Source organism: Leptonychotes weddellii, chromosome 7, assembly GCF_054177405.1.
Source record: "Leptonychotes weddellii isolate Sample4059 chromosome 7, ASM5417740v2, whole genome shotgun sequence".
Classification (NCBI taxonomy): domain Eukaryota; kingdom Metazoa; phylum Chordata; class Mammalia; order Carnivora; family Phocidae; genus Leptonychotes; species Leptonychotes weddellii.
The window spans coordinates 79,601,181-79,613,557 of record NC_138375.1 but is presented as its reverse complement, the minus strand read 5'-3'; the positions used below and the strand labels follow the sequence as shown (position 1 = coordinate 79,613,557).

General features: G+C 36.9%; 1 long non-coding RNA gene across 8 annotated transcripts in view; it reads left to right on the top strand.

Moving 5' to 3' along the window:
- LOC115944730 (uncharacterized) overlaps window positions 1-12,377 on the top strand; it is a 127,920-nt gene that overhangs the window by 86,558 nt on the left and 28,985 nt on the right. The window contains exon 8 of one of the 8 annotated variants that reach the window (XR_014147081.1): window positions 1,396-1,431. The exons of the other annotated variants lie outside the window; for them this stretch is intronic. This is a non-coding gene — a long non-coding RNA (uncharacterized LOC115944730). The remainder of the gene's footprint in view (window positions 1-1,395; window positions 1,432-12,377) is intronic. 8 annotated transcript variants of the gene reach the window in all.

Here is a 12,377-nt window from a genome sequence, read left to right as displayed (position 1 = left end):
AATCCACTTATAGCCATTTAGTTGACACAACAAATTCTAAAATTGAGAATGAGAGATTCATCAATAAGAATTGGGGAAGTACACAATACTTACCTGTTAAACATAGTTGTCAATTAACTGACTGGAGATTTGTTTAAGAGTTTGGAGAATTTTCTTCCATGCATGAAGTGAGCTGGTGGTTTGTTTTAACTGCTGCTCTTAAAAGAGAATAGCTAGATAGCTCAGTAGTTCCTTTCTAAATCATGAATTACTCTATATGATTTGTAAAGTCTAAAATAATACAACCACTCTTTAAAATCCCAGTGCATTGCTCTTTGGTGTTCAAGCAACAAATGAGACAACCAGAGCTGGTTTATTTTTATTTATTTATTTATTTTCTAAAAGTATCTGGGGAAATCATTGATTTTATTTATAGGGCTGTACTTACCTACTTTAAAAATTAACCTGAATTCTTATCAATGGATTTCTCCTCTAAACATAAATATTTCTTATAGTTTGCCCTTAAAAGTGATATAAAAGATTCTTATAGGTAAAGAAGCAAGTAAGCTAAAAAGAAACCCCAGAAAATTCCTCACAGCATTTTCCTTTCATTGTGGGAACTGAGTTTACCTTACAATTGCCCAAGTAAATGCTTGAATATTTTCCTAAATCAACATAGTTATGAGTTGTCTTACTGAGAATAATAGCACTTTTTAGTGTCCTTATTTTTTTAAGTCCTTTTATATTTGTGGGAAATTTTAACGTCTGGGTAAAAGGTATTTTCATTGGAATAAAAATGGGACTTTCAGATGTCTGTCATTTTCTAAAATGCTTTGAAGTTTGAATTTTCTGTGTATATCAAGAGAGTAAGTCCCTCTGAATAGAATGTACTAATAATAAATTTAGGATTTCAAGAATCAACCTACATTACAGTTATAAAAACTATACCTGTTATTGACATCACAGTTAGCTTTTGTGCAAATTTCATTTGTGACAACTATTTATTATACTTCTCAAATTGCAGGAAAAAGGCTATGACACTAAAGTTTTTAAAATAGTGACAGGCACTGAATGTAGATGGCATTGGACCAATAGATACTATGATAAGATAGTGCAAAGAGGTCAAAGCAGTTGCAGAAAATAAAAGGAAGTTAAAGTATTCATGGCTATTCAGCAGCTCATTTTTAAAAAGAGTACTACACTTCTGAGGGAAGCCTGAGACGGTGCTGTAGTAGGAGGAATTCCAATATGGCTCCCAAGATTCCCCCCTCCTGGTGTATAATCCCCCTCTTTGGGGTAGGAACAAGACTTATGAATATGATGAGATCTCACTGGTAAGTCCGTTACATTATATGGCAGAAGGGATTTTGCAGATATAGTTAAGGTCCCTAATCATTTCACTTTGATTTAATCAAGGGGGAAGATAATCCTCAGTGAACCTGACCTACGCAGGTGAGCTCTTAAAAGAGGTCAGAGAGATTTGAAGCATTAGAGAGATTCTTCTGCTGGGCTTGAAGAAATAAGCTTCTATGTGGTGAGAAGATCTATGGCCAGGGGGTGGGGTAGGGGACGGTTCAGAGCTAAAAGCAGTCCTTAGTGAACAGCTAGCAAGAAAATAGTGTTGTTGGTCGTCCAACTTCAAGGAAATGAGTTCAGCCATCAACCACTGAGTTTGGAAGTGGGGTACAGATGTGATTATAGGCCCCGCTAACACCTTGATTTTAGGCCTATGACACCCTTAGCACAGGACCCAGCTAAGTAGTGTTTAAACTCCTGAGGAAGAAAACTGTGAGATCATAAATTTGTATTGTTTTAGGCTAGTAAGTTTGTGTTAATCTTTTATGTAACAGTAGAAAATAAATATATTTAAGAATGAAGCTTTTAAGCTTCACTTAAAATTTTAGAAGAGCTATCAAAATGGCAACAATAAAGACGGAGTAGGTAATCCCAGGATGGGATATGAGCCTTCGGGTTTGCCATAGTCCCTTCACTCCCAATGGCCTGCCTGACCCTGAGATATGAGTATCAATTACAATTCATCATTGCACTTGCTCTGTTGTTATTCTTACAGAAAGTTACAAATGTTATTCTTAAACTTTTTTTTCTGTACTCATTTCTCTATCAAAAGTGGAAAATGAAAGATGGAGCTCAGAGGACTCCTTATTTCTCAAGCCCAATCTGGTTGCTTCATTTCTGATCTTGTTGACATTTGTTATTGTGACCCCTGGAGATTAAAGAAGTAATCGATTGGAAGCTCTTAGTATAACCTGCACCAGATGCTTAGCAAATGTTAGTTTCCTTCCATCTAACATTTCTTGTAGTTGTTTTGAAACATTTGGGCCCAGAATAAAGTAGTTACAACATTCCCCGTGATTGTAAGTAGAATGCCACAGCAAAATGTTGAAATCAAGCTGGAAAGACCAAGATTACATTTCTACTAAAGCACAGCATATAAAGAGGGAAGACAGTAGGATAACCATGTAGGTGACCCCAATTTTCCCTTTCTATCTCTACTAAAATCAGTGGAATTTCTCCCCAGAGCCAGGAAAGGATGAAAACCATCCCCTATTGCAGTGCTCGGTTTCAGGTGGCTATATATCCCTGGCCTCTGGGTGAGGTTAACTGTGCAAAGGAAAGTCACACTTTCAGAACAGTTAGATAATTTTTCTCACTAAACCATATTCAAGACACTAATTCCATTTCTTTACTGGCTGTAGATAGGTGAATTAGCAAGAAACCATTCCTGCATTGTCTTCTAGTCTTCAAATGAAACCTAATTAAAGAAATATATAGTTTTTATTGAGCTGCAAGAAAAAGGGACATGGGGCACAATTAAGTTCGCATCAATAATTAAAGCCATAAAATTATTAATGTAGCAAATATTACACATTAATAAGAAATATATTTTGTCACCAACTGCTGCATAAAGTCTCTCTTTCATAATCTATAATCCAAAAGAATAGAGAAGGAATATACAAGAAACATTACGTTTTAGCCATAAGTTTATTGCTGCTGAAAGTAAGATGTTTGCCATATTTCAGTACTACCATTTCAAAGATACAGTTGTTCTGAATTACTAAAAAAAAAAAGAGAGAGAGAGAGAGAGAGAAGGATATAATTGTGATAATAATGGCTTGTATATAGCATGAAGTTTTACTAGGTAGATGAAAATATATATTAATCTGCCCAATATTTTCCTCTGCCAAAGGACTACAAGTTCAATATGCAGAGAGAGGAGGGGCCTCCTCTACCTTTGCTCCATATCACTTCTCCCTAGCTGAGCTTAAATCATTCTGCTCCTACCCTCTTTGGAGAGAGATTTGATGTCAAATTCAACGCTCTGATTCATGGATCACCTACCGAGAAAATTCTTTTCTTAGCCATTAGAAGTCCTTTGAAGAGTGTTAAGGAATGAGTGTTTATCCACCCCCCCTCCCCACTGATCTGCCCATCCTGTCCATCTTCTATCACAGCCCTATCATCTGCTTCTGCAATCAGATGTTTACTTGCATGTATCCTATAGGCTTATACAACATAAGCACCAGTAACAAATAAGGAATAAATGAGTAAGGTAGCAAGAGAATTGTTTTGTCCCAATCAAGATTAAGATTGCATTTATTTGTTGCATGATTTATAAACATCTCAACCAGATCCTATTAATGAACTCAATATTGAGAATGTTAGTAAATACCTACTATGAGCAAGTTGTTGGGAGTGATACAAGGTGAAAGAGGTTAAGTTTTCTGTCTTTTAATCCAAGAGGGGAGAGGTAATATGTAAGTAGATTGTACAAACTGCCACAGAGAGGCACTAACAAAATGAAATGGGGGTTCAAAAGTGGAAAGTGAATAGTTAAAGCATTAGGAAAGCTTCATGGAAAAAGTGACATTTAGAATATGTGGTAATAAATGGAAAGGGTTTTAAAGAGGAAAGATTCTGGGTAGTTTCATGGTTAGATGTACAAGGAAGGAGAATGAGCAAACAGAGGGAAAGTTTAGCACATGTTTGGGGATAGCATGTGTTCCAACTTGGCTGAAACAAATTTCCAAGAAAGACCTGGCAAATGAGGCTTCAAGGGGTAGGTTAGAGCTCTGTTGGGGTGGCCTTGGAGTGGTAGCCTTGGGAGGTTAGTGATCAAGCTCTGTGCATCATCACTCCCTATGGAAAGTTCCATTTTTTCACAGTTGGCACTATGCCACAACTAATTTTGTGCCCTTTTTAAGTGAATTGCAGTCCCATCAGCAACTAGTTCTCCTAGGTTGGGTCCTCTGGCTCCAATTTCCTTTGTATCTTTCATGGTCCTTTGCTTAAAGGAAATAATAAGTACCAGTTCAGTATTTTTTTTTTATTTGATTGCTGAATAGTTTGGCCAATCTCAACTCCAAGGTATTCAGTAAGTTCTATACTTCATCTTAATTTTCTCAAGAGCATTGTGGAGTAAGAGTGTTTATTTTACAATGGATCAAAACAAGGTGCGAAGAGTAAGATAATTGTTCGGTTTCTTCCAGTGAGACCAGAACCCACATATGCTGATTCTAAATCCTGGGCTCTTTCCTTTGTACTACCTTGTTGTAGTATCTAAAATATGGAAGCTTTAACATTTTATAAGATCAACCAGAAGGAAGGAAAAAAAAGATGCATTTCTGGGATAAATAAAAGAGAAGCTGAAGAGAAGTCCTCTTCCCACACAAATCCAAATTTTACTTGGATCCAAGTATTCAGTGTGACCGAGTTGATCTTTCTCATAGATCTTAATTTTGCCTTTATTTTTTATATCATATCTCTTCCTGAATTTCCAGTCAAAAGCATAGTAAAATTCTTTTTTTCCAACAATATTGGGCCATCATAAAATAGTTATTATTTGCCACGTACCTACTATATGGTAGTCATCACTGGATAGCTGCTTTACACGCATTGTGTTTATTCCTTTTGGAATTCTGCAAGCTCATTTTATAGAGGGGTTGCTGAACTAACTTTCCAGTATGGTTCTGCTTTCAGATTCTGAGGTCTTCCCTTCTGTCTCCAAAGCTACTGGTTTCTAGCCAGGAACATGCTTACTGGGTCTATTCTTCTGCTTCTTTCTGAACACATGATTCTGAACACTATAGCCCTAGGCAACGTCTCCAGGAGTCTTCCTTTGTTGCCCATCTTCCAAGTCCCATTGTTTGCCTGATTCTAGCCTAATTACAGAGAAGTTACTGAGGGACAGTAGTGTAAAATATGCTTTTTATCTTGTAGAGATATCTTTTATCTTCTACACATACTTCAGTTAAATCAAATACAGAAACAATTAGAAGAGAAGTCAATGGTGTATATATATAAGAATTATGAATTCTAGAAGGTTGGTAGAGGGAGAAAGAAGTGGGTAGAGCTGAGCCTTGAAGATTGGGTAAAATTTGGGTGACTAAGAAGAAGAAATGAGCATTTGGTGGGGATATTAGCACCGTGAGAACAGGTGCTGGCCTGTGAATGTATTTGTTTATTAAAACACTTCTGACTCATCTTTGAATTCTCTCTTGGTTCTTCACAATGACCTATCAAAAAACTATTTTTCAGCCACTCCACATGGCTATGGTATGGAAAATTGTGTAGCTCAGAGTAGGACTTAATACAACATAAATGCTGTTTAATGTCAGAAATCAAGCAAAGTGCCGTTAGGCCTAAAGGTACAAGTGATAGTTATGGGCAATCAAGGAGAGACTTTCGCCAGACAGTCATTCTAACCTAAAGCACTAACCTCCATCTGGTTTGGACTACTAATTCAACGTGTGGGTGGAGGTGTGAGATTTAAAATCCTTTGAAGAGAGTAGAGCAGTTTTTAACCTCAAAAGAATGTGATTTCTGTTGTAAAACTTGAAAAAAATGTGGTAACACCACAAACATATATATCACCTCCAGTCCGAATCTGGCTTGATCATATGACCATGATTTTTTTTTTTTCTGCCCCTGATACAGATATCTTGTGCCAAATCATCTGGGATAAATCGGCTTTGAAAATGTTGAATTGCTTCAAAGATTTTCACTTACATCAGGTGGTTTTCTATGAGGCAGTGGAGCATCCAGAGATTGTGGTCACTAATTCTAAAAGAACCCCACTTTTCTAAGCTGCTTGTGGATGGCATATCTATAAGTCCTTCATACTGACTGATCTCACGTTATTTACTTCAGCATCTAAAGCATGCCACCAGGGTTAGGATTCCAAGTTAGTGTGCATTCACGGTTGAGAACCATTGATTTAGAGTCTTCATATTTAAGAAGGTGGATGTAGTGGGTTTTAGTTATGATATAAATATCATAATGGAGAAAGCTCATCAAGTTGAACCAATATCAACCCTTTTAGGGAGAATGAGAAATGTTCCCAGTGGGGTAGCTATTATATGCTAAAAGGAGAGGGCTTTCAGGAACTGGCCTAAAGACTCTAAAAAAATTAGAACTTGAGGCTTCTGTGTCCAGATCCTGTGTCCTTTCTACTAAGCTATTTAGTATCTATGATTATATATGATTTGCTTAAATATCACAGCCTTGGGAGAGATTTTCTTTGACTGTCTAATCCAAAAGTCTTTCTCTAGCAAATTACCCTGCTTTATATTATTTTTACATGATAATAATAATACACTATCTGAAATCATAGCAAGTAGTTTCCCTGAGAGCAGGGACCTTCACTGTCTTGATCACTGCCATATCCCCAGCATCTAGAGCGGTGATTTGTATATAGTTGTTGAATGAATGAATGAATCAGTGAGAATTTTGCATTCCTACAAATATGTCGATTCCATCATGTGTTCTATGTCTAGATGGAGGTAGAACAGGGACACTTTTAATAGGATAGGGGGTTTCTCAGAACAACAGCTGAATATGAGGCAGAAAATCAATTTCTACCCTGGATGACATTTTCAAAAGAAGTGTACCCGGTAGCATGGAATCTTTCATCTGACAGGGCTTATGCCAAAATACTAGGATGTCTAGATGAGTGACCCATGTTTTGTAGTGAGGGTGTGCCATTCAAAGATGCCCTGAACTGTACCTGCAATGTAGTCCTTGTTCCAACGTATTTTTTTTTTTTTTGCCCACACAAATAAGGGAGTGACTATGGTTTTGTGAGTATACTCATGTTTAGCAAGAAAATCTGCATGTGAATGCATATATGCACAGACATTTTATAAGCTTGGTGGGGAAGAAATATGGGATGCAGATTCCCCAAGTTAGCTATTATTTGTAATACTTTTGGTAATAGGGTGGAGGATGCCTGTCTGGTATGTTCTCAAATATTTGAAACACAACACAGCCATTTGTTTAAGGTTACAACACAGCCACAGTTTAAGGTTAAAATTCACAATGTGATGGAGACAATATCAAAAAAATGTAGACTATTAATCACAACTTATGCAAAATATGTTAAGTAAATGAACCCAACCACTTGTCATGTACACACTATTGTGCTAAGGAGTGATTTTCCTCATCGTATTCGTTACTGAGGAGAATTATTACCAAAGTGGTTTAGCTTATTCATTCCCATGTTTGGAATTAAGCATTTTTAATACTTATCTACTTCCCATTGTCTGCCTGGGGCAAGCCTTGTCTTGTCAGTAAAATACTTAGCTTGAGACCAGAATTAAGATAGGGTCGTCAGAGTCCTGCTGAGAACTCAGAAAGATAAAGACAGGGAAGCTGGCCCCTGCTTAGGAGTCAGGGGTGGGGGTAGGGGTGGGGGAACAGTGGGTGGGAGGAGGGAGCCGGGGAGGAAAAGGGAGCAAATATGGTTTTATGTGTAGCCGCTTCTTTTGTGCCATTCAGCAGCCTAGGAAGAATTTGTATTTCTTTCATTCCACTTCTCCTTCTCCCCCTCATCCAGACACACATACACCTTCCTTAATAAGGAGACAAGGCTTTTCTTTTATAACAAGAGAAGAGAATACTGCAGGTAGAAGAAAATTATTGATTGATGTCCTCATACATTTGGAAATAACTGGTAATGGATCTTTTCCTGAGCTGGAAAACGAAGGGAGTTAATAAATTTGGGGCTTCTACTGTGTACCCAGTTCTGTCTTAGAAAAATTAAATATACTGTCAAGGTTTCATTTAATATAAAATTTAAATGAGAGCTTCGTAGGTAGATGATCTCAGGCTCTTGAGATTAGGTAGGCAATAGGAAACCCTCCTAAATGGGAGGCCAGCTTTTTTGTAGACCAAATGGGTCCACTTCAGAATTTTCCTTGGGGCTGGATTTTTTCAAAATGGGGAACACAGAATAAAAAAGTGCATAGGTTTCTCTCTCTGACCCCCAAGTGAGTTTATAGTTTAAAAACATTTTAAAAAACTAAAACTGTTAAAAATAAGTTAAAGTAATAAGAGTATGTCATCAATAAGTTAATGACTATTGCAATTATAAATTAATAGAGGTGGCTCCTTTTGACCTGCCCCAGATGTCACGTCAATTGATTAAATGTTCTGAGACAATGAAATGGAAAAAGACAACTTTATTATAATGCTTCAGGCAGGGAATATTTTTATTTTGCTATTAGGAGCACATCCACATGTCAATGACCAATTCCATTTGGAAAAAAGACACTTTTGGGGATACGTACAATTAGGAAAAATCTCCAAGGTGAATCTTGGGTCTGAACTAACCACCTCTGTTATTTTTAGTTGGTATTAGGAATCATAAAAGATAGCATTTTGAGGCTTTATTTTGACTCAGGGCAAAAGAGTTGTTGGTTCCATCTCTCGTAGGTGTCATGGGCTGGCATGGCCCTGCTGGGCTGACATCCTCGGTAGACAGTGCTAGGAACATGTTCTGCACTGGGTCTCCACACTGCTACAGATGGGGAATAAACTGGAAAAGGTGTCGGGGAACTAGCAGATTTTCAGCTGCATTCTCCTGCTAGCCATTCTGAGTGTGCCAGGGATACTGTCTTCTAATGGGTGATTTGGCAGCCAGGGACCTGCCTTTTGGGACAGCTGTTTGAGCCTCAGCTTCTCTGTGGTGATGGGGTGAATCTGAGAGGAAGAAGGATCATTTTCCTAGAAAAATGTCTTGCTTTAAAAAATAATAGAACCTACTTCATAACCTCTAGATAGGAGATAAGATATCCTGGATGAAACATGAGAGGTATATTTGGTATTTGGGAATAGTTGATAATAAACTAAAATTGACCACCTGCCTGTAATGTGATCAGCTGTACAAAACCTGGTTGTTTGGCAGGCAGCACTACATCCCAAATCACTAGAAAAATGGTCTGTTGAGTGGACCTATGGGTGCCTAATCTCATATCTCATAGCCTGTTAAGTCAGGAATTTGTTAGTTAATAGGGTCTAAACAACTTTGCAGTGGTCCATGGCTCTGTCCCTTCAAGAAATAGGCAGCACTTTCTTTTTGTCCCCAGAGACCACGATTAATGTAATGTTTAGCACATCTGTTTCAGGTCAAACCATCATCTTTCTCTGAGTTTCTCCTCTAGATTTCTCTTCTAGTCATTTCTTATTTTTCTTATTTTCTCTTTCACCTTTTTCTTATTATAACATGTCCCTTTTAAAATGTGGAAGATCTAAATAGAGCATAATGTTTAAAAGTATTTATAATGCTGGTCATGAGAAAGTAGTAGAGAAAGTCATGACTTTTGAATGTTCTACTCTTTAAAATAGAGACTAATTCACTGCTAATTTTAGCGACCAAATTTATTACTGCATCATACAACTAGGATGATTTATTCTCACTTATATTAACAGGCTTGGAAACCAAAGACATCACTCATTCACAAATACATTATGTCCCAGACATTGTTTTGATTCCGGAGTGGGGATATTGTGGTCCTTACTGTCTTAGAGTTCATGGTCAATGGGGGATGTGAATGCTAATCAGGCAGTTACAACACAGTTGTATTTGTTTTTGTGAAAGGAGGAAAAGAATAGGATGCTAAGAAGGCATATAGAAGGGATGCCAATGGTCAAGGGAGCCTTTCTGGAAGAAGTGTTAACCTAATTTGAGGACTTCAAGAACTCCTCTAGAGATCAATGGATAGAGGAGATGTAGCTGGTATGATAGTGTATATACAGTCATCCAATTCTGCCCCCACAATGTCTGCCATATTTTGTTATAATTTTAAAATAGGAACAGTAGTAAGACACCAAATGATAAGAGACAGTCTGATCTCCTGGGTCTCACCTACTTTAAATTCTGCCCTTTAAAAAATTATGTTTGGATATTTGCTATTTCATCTTATTTATAATTTTGAAAAGTATTTATCATTCATAACTCATTACAACAGCTGTGTTGTTCTTTTAGGGATAAAACAGTTTCTTTTCAAGAAATACTTAGGATGGTTAATAAACAATTTGCTATTACTTTTATTATTATTTGTGCTAGTATGAAGAATCCTTAGGAGATCTTTGAAAAATCATTTTCATCTAGAGATAACAATGTAGAAGAGTAAATTATTTGGCAAAGTACTTGAAGCATATGGGCAGAGATACAAGTATTTCCTGCATTTATAAGTTTCATTATGACTCTATAAAATGCAGCATCATTTGTCAGTAAATCAAAGCTTATAAAAGTGGCAATTGTAAATGCAGTTGGTTGCAATATCAAGAGAATGGGGATTAAGAGTGTAACTGAAATTCCTTTTATGATAAATTATCTAGCTCCTGGCTACCGTGTATGAGCTCTATTAACTGCCTATAAATTGTTCATCATAAAATCTAGTTCATTCTTGTTAATTAGGCCAAAGCTTTTATGAAGCTTTTTTTCTCCTCTCTCTGAAAGCCTAGGCTGACAGGAGAGTAGCTACACGAGAATACTGAGGAGGAAAGGGCCCTTCTGCTAAGCATGATGTTATGTTCCTTAAAAACTGATAATTAAAAAAAAGAAATTCCTGAATCAAGATTACTTTGACTTTTTAAGAGGGAAAATGGAATCATTCTATTGTAGTCACAGAAACAGGTTAAATACAGCCAAAATAATTGCATCTTCTAACTTCAAATTCTCTCAATCAATACTGTGCAAGAAAGACAGTGTATGTATAAAGAGGACTAGATATACCCATTAGAAATGATTAATACCGAGTAAGTTCCAGAAAGACAAATAGACATATCAGTTTTTTTCTGGCACATCATTCCACTTCATTTTATTATGCATTTTTCCCCATGAAATTGAACTTTTATGCAAAATTATCTTTGAAGAAATCTTTTATTTGTTGCTCACTTGCCATTTTTTTTTTCTGTTGTATTTTGCTTTTCGTGGTGCTCACATAAGTGATCAACTGGCAGTGAATGTTATGTTTATATTATCTCATATTTTGCATTGCTAACTGGATCCCTTGATACCATTTAAGGTGCATCCTTAATCAGCTCTCACGTTTCACACTTGCAATCTCTGGATTTTATGAAGAGTAGACACACCGTGCCCCAGTTCCGGACGCCAAAGTGGTTGTGACTTCAGGAAGTCCCAATAGTCAGAGCCACAGGCTGAGTCAAGCTGTGTGATTGCTCCCCTGAGATGTAGTTAGCAAGCCTCTCTGACAGAGGCCAGAGGCAAGGAACAGTCAAAGACTAGAAAAGTCAAGTCTGTTTGCACACACTCCTGTGCTTAACACCCATTACAGTGCAATTAAGAATGGTCAGAAGCACTATTATATTTGGAAACCCCAAATAATAGCACAAGTTGGGGGGAAAGGGGGAAATCAGTTCAAACCAAGGAAAAGTAGTTTTTATATATTAAAAAAATAGGACTTTTGCTTAAGTTACTGTTTTCCCTTGTAAATGTTAACGTTAGTTAAGTTAAAGAAATTGTAGAACAATTAGGTAAAGTATGTTTCATTTCTAATATCTTATGGACACATCGGGTTTGTCTCACTCCTTTGCAATTCACAGGATCCTAACTTTATATTTTATCCTGGTCCAGCTTCAGGGTAATGTTGGTGGCTCCACAAGACTGTGGTGCATATAAGAGCTCATGTAAGTTCATTCTAAATTAGGTGTTTAGGAAGACAATGCAGTTCTTTGCACTGAGTAATAATAGGAAGGGCTCTGTAGGGGGCTTTCTTGGGTGGACTGTAGTTTGAATTGGTAACTTTAATACTAGGCTACAGTAATGCCCCAGGGACCTTCCCAGTGAATGCCTTGGGGGGAGTAAACTGCAGCAGGCTCAAACAGTCTTTTTTTTTTTTTTCCTGATAATTATAGAGAGAGTGCTTAAGCTCTGCCTAACTCAATTTTAATTGAAATAATTATTTTTTTCCTTTTTGAAAGACTGAAAAGAGAAGCCTTTAAACATAGCAGTTATTTTAACAAATTGTTTTAAAGACTCTTTTCTAAAAACAAACAAAAAGCCATTTAGTTTTTATTATCATCACTTTTTTATTATCACCACCACCAGCATTATTTTTTTTTTGACTTTTTTTTTT